This window comes from Rissa tridactyla, chromosome 1 (genome assembly GCF_028500815.1).
Source record: "Rissa tridactyla isolate bRisTri1 chromosome 1, bRisTri1.patW.cur.20221130, whole genome shotgun sequence".
Lineage (NCBI taxonomy): Eukaryota > Metazoa > Chordata > Aves > Charadriiformes > Laridae > Rissa > Rissa tridactyla.
The window spans coordinates 153,887,449-153,900,418 of NC_071466.1; the positions used below are offsets into that span (position 1 = coordinate 153,887,449).

The 12,970-nt window shown below is 41.4% G+C and overlaps 1 protein-coding gene across 5 annotated transcripts in view; it reads left to right on the top strand.

Annotated features, from left to right (window-relative positions):
• Positions 1–12,970, top strand: part of BICD1 (BICD cargo adaptor 1) — a 184,727-nt gene that overhangs the window by 107,674 nt on the left and 64,083 nt on the right. The window contains exon 1 of one of the 5 annotated variants that reach the window (XM_054220419.1): positions 2,405–2,472. The exons of the other annotated variants lie outside the window; for them this stretch is intronic. The gene's annotated coding sequence lies outside the window, so the exon portion shown is untranslated. Of the gene's footprint in view, positions 1–2,404; positions 2,473–12,970 lie in introns of those variants that run through there. 5 annotated transcript variants of the gene reach the window in all.

Below are 12,970 nucleotides of genomic sequence, written 5' to 3' on the forward strand. Positions count from 1 at the left end.
CTTGCTTGATCAGCTCTAGCACAAGGCAGGTGCACCTCCTGCCTCCTGCTGAATTCAGGCTGTGAATTGCCTGGGGGAGCTGGGGACCACTTCGCAGGAATTCAGTGAATACTATTACCTAGCTTCATGCTGCAGCAATCCAAAAGGCAAGGCGAAGCAACTACCAGCTCAGCTTCAGCAACATTTATGTAGATTAATCATTGTTTTATACCCAATACTTTAGGGAACCGTATTTCCTTTTCAGATCAAATAAATGCATTCTACAAACAGAAACTCTGAAGTTCCCCTTCTACACAGTCTACATTTTTGTTCTTAGCTGAACTCAGAAATATCGGAGATATTGATTCTTTGCATAGTCATAATACCAGTGCTACAGCCTCCGTAACTTTATGCCTTGAGTCAGGAAGAAGCATGATCACCTATTTAATGGCAGGATAATTAGCAAAAATTTTGTTCTGTGGCTAAAGCTGGAAAGCTCTGTGCTTCCAAAGGTAGCAAATTTATTGGAGATTGTTTTCAGCCCTGTTGTCATTTCATTAAAAATCATGGCAATAACTTAGAATGGAGTAGAAAGATAATCCTTCTTTCCATCAAGAACCAAATTCAAAGACTGGATTATCATTATGTTTTTCATATCATGTTGCACTGACCTTTTCCTCGGGGGTTTGTAAGCAAGCCCAGGACAATAAAACCAGAATAGGCTGGTTTCTTCTTTATTACGTGCCATTGCTTAGGGAAATTTAGCCTTCTCTATTTCCTTCCCATCCACCACTGCAGCAAAATGCTGGTATAAGAATGATCCATCTTACAATGTTTGAAATATCGAAGCTTGTCTTGTTACTAAAACTTCAAAAAACACAGTTTTTGTTACGTGTATTTAAGTATTTTTGTTTAATAACTTTTTATGCTGGACTTTATAAGAGAACTCCCCTCTTAGCTGTGCCTTGAAGTAGTGGAGGCAGCTCTAAGCATCATTCCCATCCAAGGTCTGGAAGGTCAAGTTATTTTTAAAGTTAGTGCTGCAGCTGAAAAACAGTTCAGGCCGTTTAACGGTGTCATTCAATGGTGTGGTAAAATGGGTTGTGAAAACAACAGTAAAGTAAATAAACACATGTCACTTCCTCCACTGAAGCACATAACTCAGGGGCTGTTGGGGTGCGGAGCCACGTGCCTTCCCCTCCTCTGGCTTTGTGCTTTTCAGCTCCCGTCTGTAATCCATTAGGAACTTTAAATCTTTCGGCATGATCGGGGTTAACTTCTAAACATGACTTATTGCTGCCTCTTGTGAATACATAGACTCAACCTGTGTTTTCAGCTACGCTGTTCTCCAGTTAGATACAGATTATTTTTTTCTTGCTGTAATTTTCACTTTATAGCGTGGGGTTTTATTGCACAGCCCTTGATAGCCTATTATTGTTACAAGGATGGGGGAAAATAATTTCACCTGAGAAAGGTTGTGTATGAAGCAGACATTTTGTTTTCCATTGTTTTGAGAACAATCTTCATGTTCTTCAGAACATAGATTTATTTATTTTTATTATTATTATTTTCCTAGAGGTTTTACTGTTTTGTTTTTAGAAAATAACAGCAAGCACCGAAGCACTAATTTAGCCCTTCAGGAAAGTGCATCCGTAATATGAAGTATCTCTCCCACCTTTTCCTCCGTCCTGCAGCTTCTACTGGTGCGTGTGGTGGTTCCCTGTCCTCCCAGCTGGTCAGCTGAACAGCAAGTCCATGCAGTACCAGTACCTTGCATTTTCACAGCCCTTGGAGTGAAAAGCTTCACTGAAAAAAGTCATTAATTTGAAGAACTTCTGTTATGTTATGCAGAATACATGAAAAACAGACAAATTCTTTTAATAGCAGTGAGAGTTTACCCAAGGTGAACATTTTTCTATATATATATGTACTTAATTTTTTTCAAAAGAGGCCTCAGACTTCCTTTAAAACAAACAATATTTATCCTATATTATTGTTGCACGGTCCAAAGCACATCCTACCCCTTCTCTTAAATCCAGCCAGATTTAAGACATAGCTGTACTGATAGGTTTAAAAGTGATGAGGAGATGTGTCTGGGTGTGTGTTGAGCTCGCCCGTGCATGGCTGGGCTTTTTGGAGGGCGCCAACTGCAATCAACGCGGTCCTCGTAGAGGTTTGCCGTGCTGCCGGGTAGCTGGCTTGCAGCTAGCGATAGCACTCGGGGCTAATTCGAAGATGATTCTTCTCCCAGAGGAGACGGATGGATTTCCTGTGGCTCCAGCATGGCTTTTCTGGACGCGGATAAAAAGGACAGCAGTCGAGTTTTGCGAGGATGTGGATATGAAAGAACAACCAAAGCTCTAATAGAGCATCTTCCCTGATTAAGATAATGAACATTAAGGGGTTGTATGTGGGCCTTGCACAAGTGCACTCCTCTCTGCGTTGATGGGTTGGTAGGCTTTTCCTTCTTTGCCAAGATCACTGCTGTATACGGTAAGTAGGATTGGTGTTTGTGTTTTAAGAAGAGCTGATAAGGAATAAAACATCCAGAGCTGATAACACCAGTTTGGGGATTTTTTCAGCCAGGAAGTGGCTCCTCCAGATCTCACTTGCTGTTTTCTCTGAGTAAAGGGAGAACTGCAACGATGTCTTCTCTTGTGTTTGCAGACATCTTTTCCGTGTGTCACCTACCAGGAAGACTGTATTCCTTTCTTACCTGGGCATTACTGACTTTTCAGTGTATTTTGTAGCCTTATACGTTTAATAATTTTCTGCCTTACTCAGGCCAGACACATGCATTTCGACTATCCTCAGTGTAAAAACAGCCTGTAGGCAAACTCAGGCATGTATTGCATCTTCAATTAAGTTAAAAATTCCCTTATAAGATTCAGGGAGTGCAGTAGTTACACCCTCCAGCACTGTCCCGTCATAGAAAAGTCACCATCCCTCAGCTTTGTGCGCATGCCCTGATTCAAGGATATTAAACCTCATAGTTACTGTGAAAAAAAGAATGCAAGATTTGCATTGGAATGAAGTTCTGCGGCACACAGAACATTTCTAATCTTCTTACGCTGCAAGAGTTACCCTGGGAGGCTTTTTTCCTGTAAGGTACAGACAGCTGGCTACAGGAAGCATCTTGGTGCCAGATCAGACTTTAGAAGCTCTGTTCCAGTCTGTGCCCTAATTTGACTTGCTCTTTTCAATTGATTATGTGAGGGACAAGTTTCTGAGACCTTAAGTGCTCTGCTTTTTTTGTTTGCTTTTTTTTTTTTTTTTTTTTTTTTTCCCCCCGGAACGGGTCTTGTCTAGGTGTAAAGAGGCACCAGACGTGTTTGTCTGCATATAGTATGTTTATAGACCTTGGCCAAAATTAATCCCTAATGCATCACTGTTGACCTCAGCTGAACTATATCTCGTATATATTTCCCTGCTGTCTGACAATTGCTACTAAAAATTGCTAAACGTCGCTGTTTAACCGTTCGCATACTGGCATGCTAAATCAAAGAAAAAAAAAACCCAGACAAACCCTAAACACACAACTCCACACTGCTCTCTTCCATTCAGTAAAATCGAGCTAATTTTCTTGGCTTTAGTGTGAAACGCTGCACTTAACAACTCATTTGTGAGCTCTAGCTGTTAATGGAAATAGCAATAAAACAAATTCTTTTTCTGAAAAGGCTCTGATTTGTAGGCAAGGAAGTACTCCAGTAACTCCTGTAATTAAGACCTTTCTGCTTTGCTTTGGAACATATGGCAGGATGGGATAAATAAGCAGGAAGTTTTCTTTCTCAGTATGACCAAGGTATTTTGTCCCTGTGTGTTTCATTTGACTATATAAATTCAAAAGCGCCCCAAACCAACCATGGGTTGCCTTCCGTGGGTAAGGGATTGGCTCCTTATACATGCTGTCATGCATGTTTTGGCTGGGCACAATAATTGTCCTCTAAACCAGTTCTCTTTATGGGCAAGATAATGGTGGATGTGCAGCTCAAGAGAATCTTATCCAAAAAAGCCTACAAAGAAACCAAACAACCTGAGGTAGCTACCGTCAGAACGCACATAGTTCACGTACATTCTGCAAAAACGTTCTGTATCAAGTAAGTAGTCTTTAAGAAAAGAAAGCCCGCAGATTAGCAGAAATGGGGTATCTCTGTATGTGATTTCCTTTTAGAACTACTGATGATATAATGCTGACGTCTAGACAGTCCATAATCTTCCATTCTAGGGGAAAAAAAGGAAATTTTCTGCCTCATCCTCAGAACGTTGTATTTCATAGGTGAGTCACTTTATAATGTTATGGAAATGATAAAGATCATCTGGATAAGTGAGGACTAGCGATTCCCATTGCTACCTCAGTGGTGCTGCCATCTGTTCACCTCCCTGCGTACTTGGTGAGATAATTTAACTAGTCTCTTCTTACAGCACACATTCATCTTATTCATATGAGAGGTAAAATATTATGGAAATAAATTCTGTTTGCAATAAGACATTTTTTTAAAAAAAAACAACCAAGTCGTGTTTTACAAACTTCCTACCTCTTTATATAGATGCGTGTATTGTTTTATCTGGTTATCAAATTTTTGCACTCTGTTCTAACAGTGCTCTAAGTTCTTAAAGGGTATAACTGGTACAAATTTACGATAATTCCAGGAGATTTTTCTCCTAATGGGGAAGTTGAGGCATAGAGGCTGAGATCCCAGGTTTTTATAACTGGCTGCCTTCTTGCATTTGTTGGTTCCTTTCACACTTGCTGATCTGTGTGAGATGATGGAGGAAGTTTGTGCTGCATCCTAAAGGTCAGAAATTCCTGGAATTCTCCTATCCATAACACTAGCTGAAATGTACTGATTTCCCTACCCAAGGTTCAAATATTGTAATTTTTTTCCAGTGCTCTTGAGTAGCTTTTAGCAGTGCTAGTATGAATCTATTGGGGGGTTCTTTATACCCTGCAAAAGAAGACCCAGACTCTGTCATGTAGCAGTTTTCTTTCGCATCTATTTTGTGTGCTCAAACACAGAAAATACTAACGATGTTCTGCGTTTTCTTTGATGGATTATTTAAAGAATTTACCACCCTTTTTGGTTTGCTATTAAATTATTAGGTTATTACAGATAGCTTTCTCTTTAAAACAAAGGTTTTTTTTTTAATTTTCAGGAATTCCTTCTTCTGCATCAACTTTTCTCTCCCATTTCCCAGTTACTCTCGAAGCTGTGTACTGGTGGTAAATCCAAGTTTCTAATTGAGATTCTAAGCAGGAAAAATTGCATCACCGGCTTTTGTTCTCCCATGAAAGCCCATACTAACGGAGACTGCCTTGTATAAAGCAGACCCCTTTCACCTTTGAAAACAAAGAAGAGTTCCTGTCTGAAACGAGTACTGGGGCGTTGCGGTGTTTCCAAAGAGCTGTACTGAGCTTTATCCAGAACCTTGACTGTCCTCCTTATCGGTGCGGTGCACAATCAGCACTGGTTTTGGTGTGGTGAAATATATGGTACGATCAGAAGGAGCTCCGTCTCCGAGCCATTTCCCAGGGCTGGGAGAAAGGGAGCCTTTGGTTTTTGCTCAGATCCTGGCAGAGAGATGGTGCTTCACCTCAAGGCCAGTGCAAGAAAGTAGCTGTGCCACAGGCTGGCGTGTGCCTTGCGATCTGCTGCTGCCTTACCTACCCCTTCCATTCCAACACCTGCCAGAAACGTGGGATCCCATTCAAAGCTCTTCAAACTGACAGTGCTTCAGATTTCCTATCCAGATTCTTCCCCTGATTACCCTGAATTTGGATCAGACTTAGGATTTCTGTAGAAGAGAAAGGCGCCGATGCTCGGGCTTGTGGCATGGGCTATTCCTTACTGCAGCACATTACGCCTAAGTGAAATGTGTGAATGTAGCTCTGTAGTAGGAGAAAAGTAAGATTCAGGTGTGATTAATCAAGTTCTGACTAATCTTGACTTACTACGCTTAATTTCAAGCAAATGTTCAGGGCCCTGCCAAACATAAAAGAAAGAGAAGACATATTCCCACCCCCCCACTCCCCCCACCCCGTTTATAGCTGCTAAATGTTAAAATCCTGAGGCTAATGTATGACATTGTTAACACCTGGTGAGACTGAACTCAGCCATGTGACATGCAAGCATATTATGACTTACGTTCTCCATTGTATGCTTTTAATATGGGCTAATTAACACACACTAGCTGATATATGATAAAATACGCATTTTCAGCCAGGGGGTTCTGGACTGCGGAGACAAAAAGTCATGTCCACAGTGTGCCCCAGCCTTTCCTTCTCCCAAGCTGAGAGCTAAGAGTATCATGACTGTTTTACTGAGAGTTGGGTTTTCTTTTTCAAAATGATGGTTTGGCTTTGGTTTGGTTGTCTCAATTAAGTTTTTCCCATGAATATGAACTTGGGAGAAAACTTTGATTTTATTTTTTTTTTTTAAAAGGACTTTGATTTTTATTTTTTCTTTTTTAAAAAAAGGACTTTGATTGCCAAACAGTATCCTCATTTCATAAAGCTGCAGAGGAAAACAGCATTTTTGAGACCAGCCTGTCCCAGCGTCCAGGAGACAGGTAGCACAGAGGCATAGACTGTTGTGGTTGGTTTTTGTTTCTGGTTTTTGTCACTAGGGTACGGTGCTTTCTTCTTCTTTAGCAAATAAATAAACAGCATAAAACATTTGTCATCACTGGGGTACTGATGCACTTTGTTGATGAAGTTTGGCAAATGAGCAGCCTGCAAGATTAGCAATCTTTTTTTTCTTTCCACTTTGAATTTAGCTATTACTAATTAGCTAATCACATTTGTATATCTTTCCTCAACCGCTGTTTAACTCAAATGACAGATATTTGAGAGAACTTTGTTATTTGTTGCAAGTTCAGCACACTCACACCTCTTATTGAAGAAATAGGGAATAAGATGTAAGGGTTGGAGGGGCAGAAGAAACAAGTATTTTGGCAGTCTCCAGTAGGGAGAAAAAGGACCAAAAATGGTAGAGAAGAGGGAAAAACTGAATTGGTGGTGGTGTTAAGCAGGGCGGGATTTTTTATTGCTGACTTTAGAACAAGTCATAAGGGCAGGAAAGACTTTCAGTACAATGTTTACATTAGAGGAAAACAGTTTGATGAGATTCACTGGGCTTTCTCTGGGTCACCCAAACACTTCTCCAAGGGAATGAGAAGAAACAAAATTAAAGTCTGTTTGGAACAGGCATGTTTAATTTTGCTTGAAATCTGTCTCCTGTGTTAGAAAACTAGCATGCCTTCTTTTAAGTATGTAGTTTCATGAGTAAAGCAGTTTCTAAACAAAACGCCAGCTCAGTCAGGGTCAAAGAGCAGCCTGTCGGAACAGTGCTAAAGCTGCTTCAGTCCCTTAATGAGACTGACGGAGGAAAATGTTTAGGCTTTATGCTACATTTATTTACAAGAGCAAGGAAAAAAAAGGCCTGTTTCAGACGATGCAGTTGTGATACCACAGTGTGCTAGGCTAAAAACAAAGAGTACATCTGAATTCTGTCTAGATGCTCCTGAAACCCAGCTTCAACTAACATGATCTCTGAGGGGCTCAGGAGTATAGGGGAAAAACATTTAGGATTCAGAGGCTCATGTCTTATTCATCCTTTTGTTGCTATGTGAGAGCTGTCTCCAGAAGCTTCCCATTTAGTGATGCTAGCTGAAAATGTCCATAGGGAAAGCGATGGTTCCTACTTTCTCTGGTCCAAGGCCAGAGATGGATTTTTAACTTTAACTTGAGGCTTTGAATTGCACATAGAAAAAAATCCATACTTTATGGAAACCTAGGGATTTTGACTTAGTACTTCCCACACAATTAATGTCTCTGATTTGTAATGGGGATGTTCTTTTCCTAAAGCAGCTCAGTGCTTCCCTGTGCTTGCTGCAGCTCCACCACTCCTGCAGGAGACAACAAACTGCTGCAAAGTAATGTCTGCCGAGGGTAAAGGACAGACAGATGCGGCTGCACAATTAATTTTTTCTGCTCATGGTTGCAGTCTTTCACAAGAGGTACTTGCAGTCCATACAAGCTGAAGAAAAATTACCTGTGTCGCAGAAACTTCCACATGATCAAAGGTAGAGGCTATTAAACAAGTGTGCAGTCTCCGGCAGGGGTCATCCATTGCCAAAAGCTGTGGTTACACCAGAAGTTCTGTTTGGGGGATTTTTCCCGTTCTACCCTTGTATTTGACAATGTCCTACATCACACTGCACAAAGATCATGGTGAAAGGGTGTAGGTGTGATGCATATCCCATGTCCCATATGTATATTTGTACGTAGGCGCACAAGATCAGGAAGATGCAAAGCCGATTCTCTGGTTGAGGTGCTGGGTAAACGTAACCTCAGTTTAATTATTAAGAGCCCAAGGAATTGTTAGCAACCTAGGTCGTCTTCCTTATAGACACTGGTAGCAGTATTTCAATGAGGAAAAAACCTGAGAATGGTCCACAATTTTGTAGGTATGACATGGAATATGTTGATCAATTAATGGGGGGAAGTTCATAAATCTCATCTTACTCCTGTTGCTTGTCTGAATTCTGACCTAGTTCAAGTGTGATGTTGTTTTTCCTCCCTGCGGACGTCTGTCATTTTACCAGATTGATTATTCTGCTGTGCTTTTTTTTTTTTTTTCTGCATATAACTGAATTCAGTTGTGCTGTATCAAACCATTGGTCATACAACAGAATAAGAACTGAGAAACTTGGCATTTAAATAGTTATTTGCTGAAACTAATATTGGATTTCATTAGTAATGATGTTACATCAGGGTCTTGGTTGAATACTTTAAAAACTCAGAGGAAATTTAAGAACACTGTAATGAGCTTGGAGCCGTCCTCTAATGTTTTCTTATATTTTGTATTAAAAATCAGTTAGAAAAGAAACAAAACGAAGGGAGCATGAGCTATCAATCAGCAGTGGCCTGCTGGGATGTGAGAGAGCAGAGGGAGCAATTAAGACTTTGGGCTGCAATCCTTTGCTGCCACGGAAGTTTCTTCTCAGTATCTGGAGATTTACAGTCCAGCACTCCAACGTTACACGTGGGTGCCCTTGCATCTCGGGGGGAATCACTGCCGAGGGCTTGGATGGGAGGCTGTAACGCTGCCGGCATCTCCCCTGTGTCTGAGCTGGGCAGGGGAGCCGGTCTGGCACCCCCGTTTTGCCCAGCTGTCACCAGCAGGCTCAAAGGCTTGAACGAAGGCTGAATTCACAATTTGGAAACACTGATATTGAGACAGATAAGGCTTAGGTGAACGTGCCTTTGGAAGAAAAATGTTTTCCCCTCGACTTGTCACGTGGGCATGTTGGTCTGGATTTCCATAAATCTGGAAAAAGAGCAGTTCTTCGTTTATCAACGTCCTTGATAACAACCTCAGCAAAGACAGGGAAACTGCTTCCTTCTCATGCTGAGCTTGGGGCTTTTTGCACCAAGAGCTGCCGAGTCCCTTTGCTCTCATGTGCTTCAACAATCACCGAGATCACTCGCTATGTGCCATTAGATACTGTCCCCCTCATGCCACAAGGTATTTATAGAAAGTTATCACTGCTTTAGTGAATATTATACTTAGGTAAATAAAGGGCTGGTTTAAGTTTTTCGTGGGCATTCCCAGTTCAGTTCTTTTAGCCGTATCTTATTAATAATTCAATAATCCGTTTCAGCAGAAGGCTTCTTCTATCAGACCAACACCCATCATGAGCTGGATGGAAGTCCAGTGGAAGCCAATGCTGAAAGGAAAACAGCAGTGGTTTTAAAGGGGAATACAAAAGAATAAAAAAAAAATAGATTTAAGCATCATTTTAATATCCAAAGTCAAACAATCCCGGAATGTGACTAATATTTTACTCCCTGAGTAAATATGGCATTTGATGGCATTTTTTTCTGCTTTGATGCATTGCAGGCAGTGAATAATATTCAGTGTTTATTCAATTTCCAAAAGAATAATTTAATTCTGAGGCTGTGCTGCCATGAGCAACATGCTTGAGTAACTCCCAGAGATTAGGACATTAGTAGTCAGCCCTTGCACTGTGTTCCTATGGCATGTATTACATTTGTATTTCTGCCCTGCGTGCCGAGCAACGAGAATCTTGTTTCCTCAGTCTTTTAAGGACATGATAGAAAACTGTCAATGTAAAAATCGCTACTGCTGACTGTAATATATGTATATAAAGTAAATCCGTGAAATATGCAGTCAGTATTAAAATAAATAAAGGGCAGATTATAAAAGCCAAGGTCAGGTTTCAAACCAATTTATATTGAACAGTCAAGAGTACTACCATGTTAGAGACACTTTCTGAGAACAGGTATTTTCACTGTCCATACCAATAAATTCAAATAACCTTTAGTGCAGTTTACTTTATCAAATCTTCTACGTAGTCATTCGTATTCATGGATCACTGTGTGTGCTGTAATGAATAAAAATTATGTGTAAAATTCAGTCCTAAAGAATGTAGTTTACAGACAGATGAGGTACTTATCTTCAGCTATATTTGCCACCTAAGTCACTCAAATATATGACCTAAAATAAAAATGCTAAATCTTTGAGAAAAAAAAGGCATTAGTCATCAAGCCCTTTTCATCTTTTTAATATTAATCAGCCCCTGTATCTGAACTGATGTTTCAGCTCATGCCACAGAAGAATAAGCAGGGGTGGGTGTGTGTTCTGCACACAAGGTCAAATAAGCTGCAGAATGCCGTGCTGCTTCTTGCAGCAGATGGGTAATGTTACATGGGTTTTAATTATTGAAATTACTCCTGACTTTGAGGAAATACTCTCTCTTAATACTGACAGAATTGACCACATGATAGGGCTTGAATTTTGTGGCACAGATGTGTTTGTTTAAAGATGCCATGTCTCTGTCCTCTGGAGAAGAAGAATTACCGACCTTTAACTTTCATGTTGCTCCTCCATTCTTAGGAACGTTTTTTACCATATTGATATTTTTTTAAGGGGAACTTGAAATACTCTGCCATTGGGAGGGCGGTGGATGCAGATTCACAAAAAGCTTTTAAACACCTCTGCAGCTGGCAATCTGCAAGAATAATTTTGACAAGGGAAGCTCTGCCATGAGCATGGGTTTACAGAGCTGCTTTGATGCTGAATTCTTGCAGCTCCTCTGCAGAACAATAGGGAATGTCCCAGCAGATGACTGCTCGAAATAGATTTGTACTTGCAAATAGTTTCTTTGTATCCTTTAGCTATTTATTCACACTACTTTCTAAAAAGTATTAATGGTTTCTCCTTGGTTTCTTTCAATATATTTCTTCTCTCTCAATCCACTGTGAGGAGCCGGGTACAGAGGGAATATGGAGTGTTAATCGGGGTCTCCTATTCCTCCCCCCCACCCCCCCGACATCTAGTTACCATTGTCATCACTGCCCATCTCCCTACATTTCTGCTGTATTTCATGGAAGGACATCTAACAAGTTTTCTCTATGGTAGGAGATATCTGGGATCCTCACTTCTCACGTGCTTTTCTGTTGGTAGAGGAGAGAGAGGTGGGTGAAGATGGGTAGGGTGGGTAAATGGAATACTCCTGCAGAAAGGAACAGATGCATTTATTTTCCTGCCTTTTGTGGGTCAGAGAAAAAATACTGTTTTCCACTTGCAGCCGAAAGAGTCGGGTTCAAATTAGACATTCAAAAGTGGTTTCTGACAAAGGCAAAAGTGAAGTCAGGAGGCGATTTTCTGGGGAAGGTGATGGGATCTGTTATTGGACGTGTTTAAGAAGAGATTAGACAGATACCAGAAATGACATAGATGTAGTTACTCCTGTCCTGGGAAAGACAAATGGACTAGATGCTGCCATGGGGCCCAGTTGAGATCCATTTTTCTATGATTTTAATGATCTTTTGTGAGTCGAGGATCGGGATTAATTACGTGTCTCATTAATTTGAACTCAGCCCCCTACTAATTTAGCTGCACTGTCTGAGGCGCCGGATTTATGAGTGCTGCTGCCCAGGCCTGGGTCTGTGTGTCGACATGCTCTCAGCTTCCTCGGCTCTAACACGGCGCTGCAGCACGGTCCTCCCACAGCAGGAGAAAGCAGAGGCACTTGCTCACCAACAATGATATTGCAATGTCTAGCTGGTATTTACAAGGCCAAAGATTGGCTTGGCATGCAAATTGAAAAAAAAGCAGAGCTTGGATAGTATTGGAGCGTGGTGCAGGATGGGGAGGCTGAGCTGAGAGCCCTGGCCCGGCACGTGCATCCCTCGACAGCGCGGCTTGATTACTGATATGAGGAATGTAAGGAAGGTTAGGATTGAGCTAGCAGCAAGCTTTAATTAAAATAGCTCTGAGTCCTAAGGAGGAGCGGAGGCCGTTGCCGTGGGGAATGGAAAGCTTACAAGAAGCCTAGCTCCATGCCCGAAACATGGGAGAACGGAGTCACTGCCCGGCATGCTCACAGACGGGTTACCACAGGGAGCTCTGAAACCATCCTGACATCAAAAGTTTGTGTAAGACAGCAGAAAGCAATGCAAAACAAGCAGTCAAACAGGGATGTATTTTTTTCAGTCCAACCAAGCGCTGTGGGTCCTAAAGTAGTCAAGCTCACCCCTGTTATTTAGGTGCTGTGGTGTCTTTCCTCTTTCCTCCTTTCCATCCTCAGGAATTCACTTTACTGTTCCCTGCATCTCACCGCTTCAGTGCATATAGTGAAATCTTATTCCTGCAGGAGGCTATGTATATTTTACCACTTACGTCGATGGGGCTGGGTTTCCACCTCTGGTACTTGGAATAGATCATATAGTTGCTGCTGAGCAGCAAACGTATCCAAAATAGAAATGGCATGTCTTCCTATTCCCTACCTCCTGCTAGCACAAGCGTGTCCACCCTGTCAGCAATGTCAGGGAGTATAAATACCATTAAAACTAACTTTTCGTTTGTTTGTTTTCTGGGGTGGCTTGTTGCCCCTGATCTGGCTGATGATGTGAAAGCTAGCGCTGGCCCAAGGGAGGGTCAGGACGTGGGGGCAGCAGCTGTGG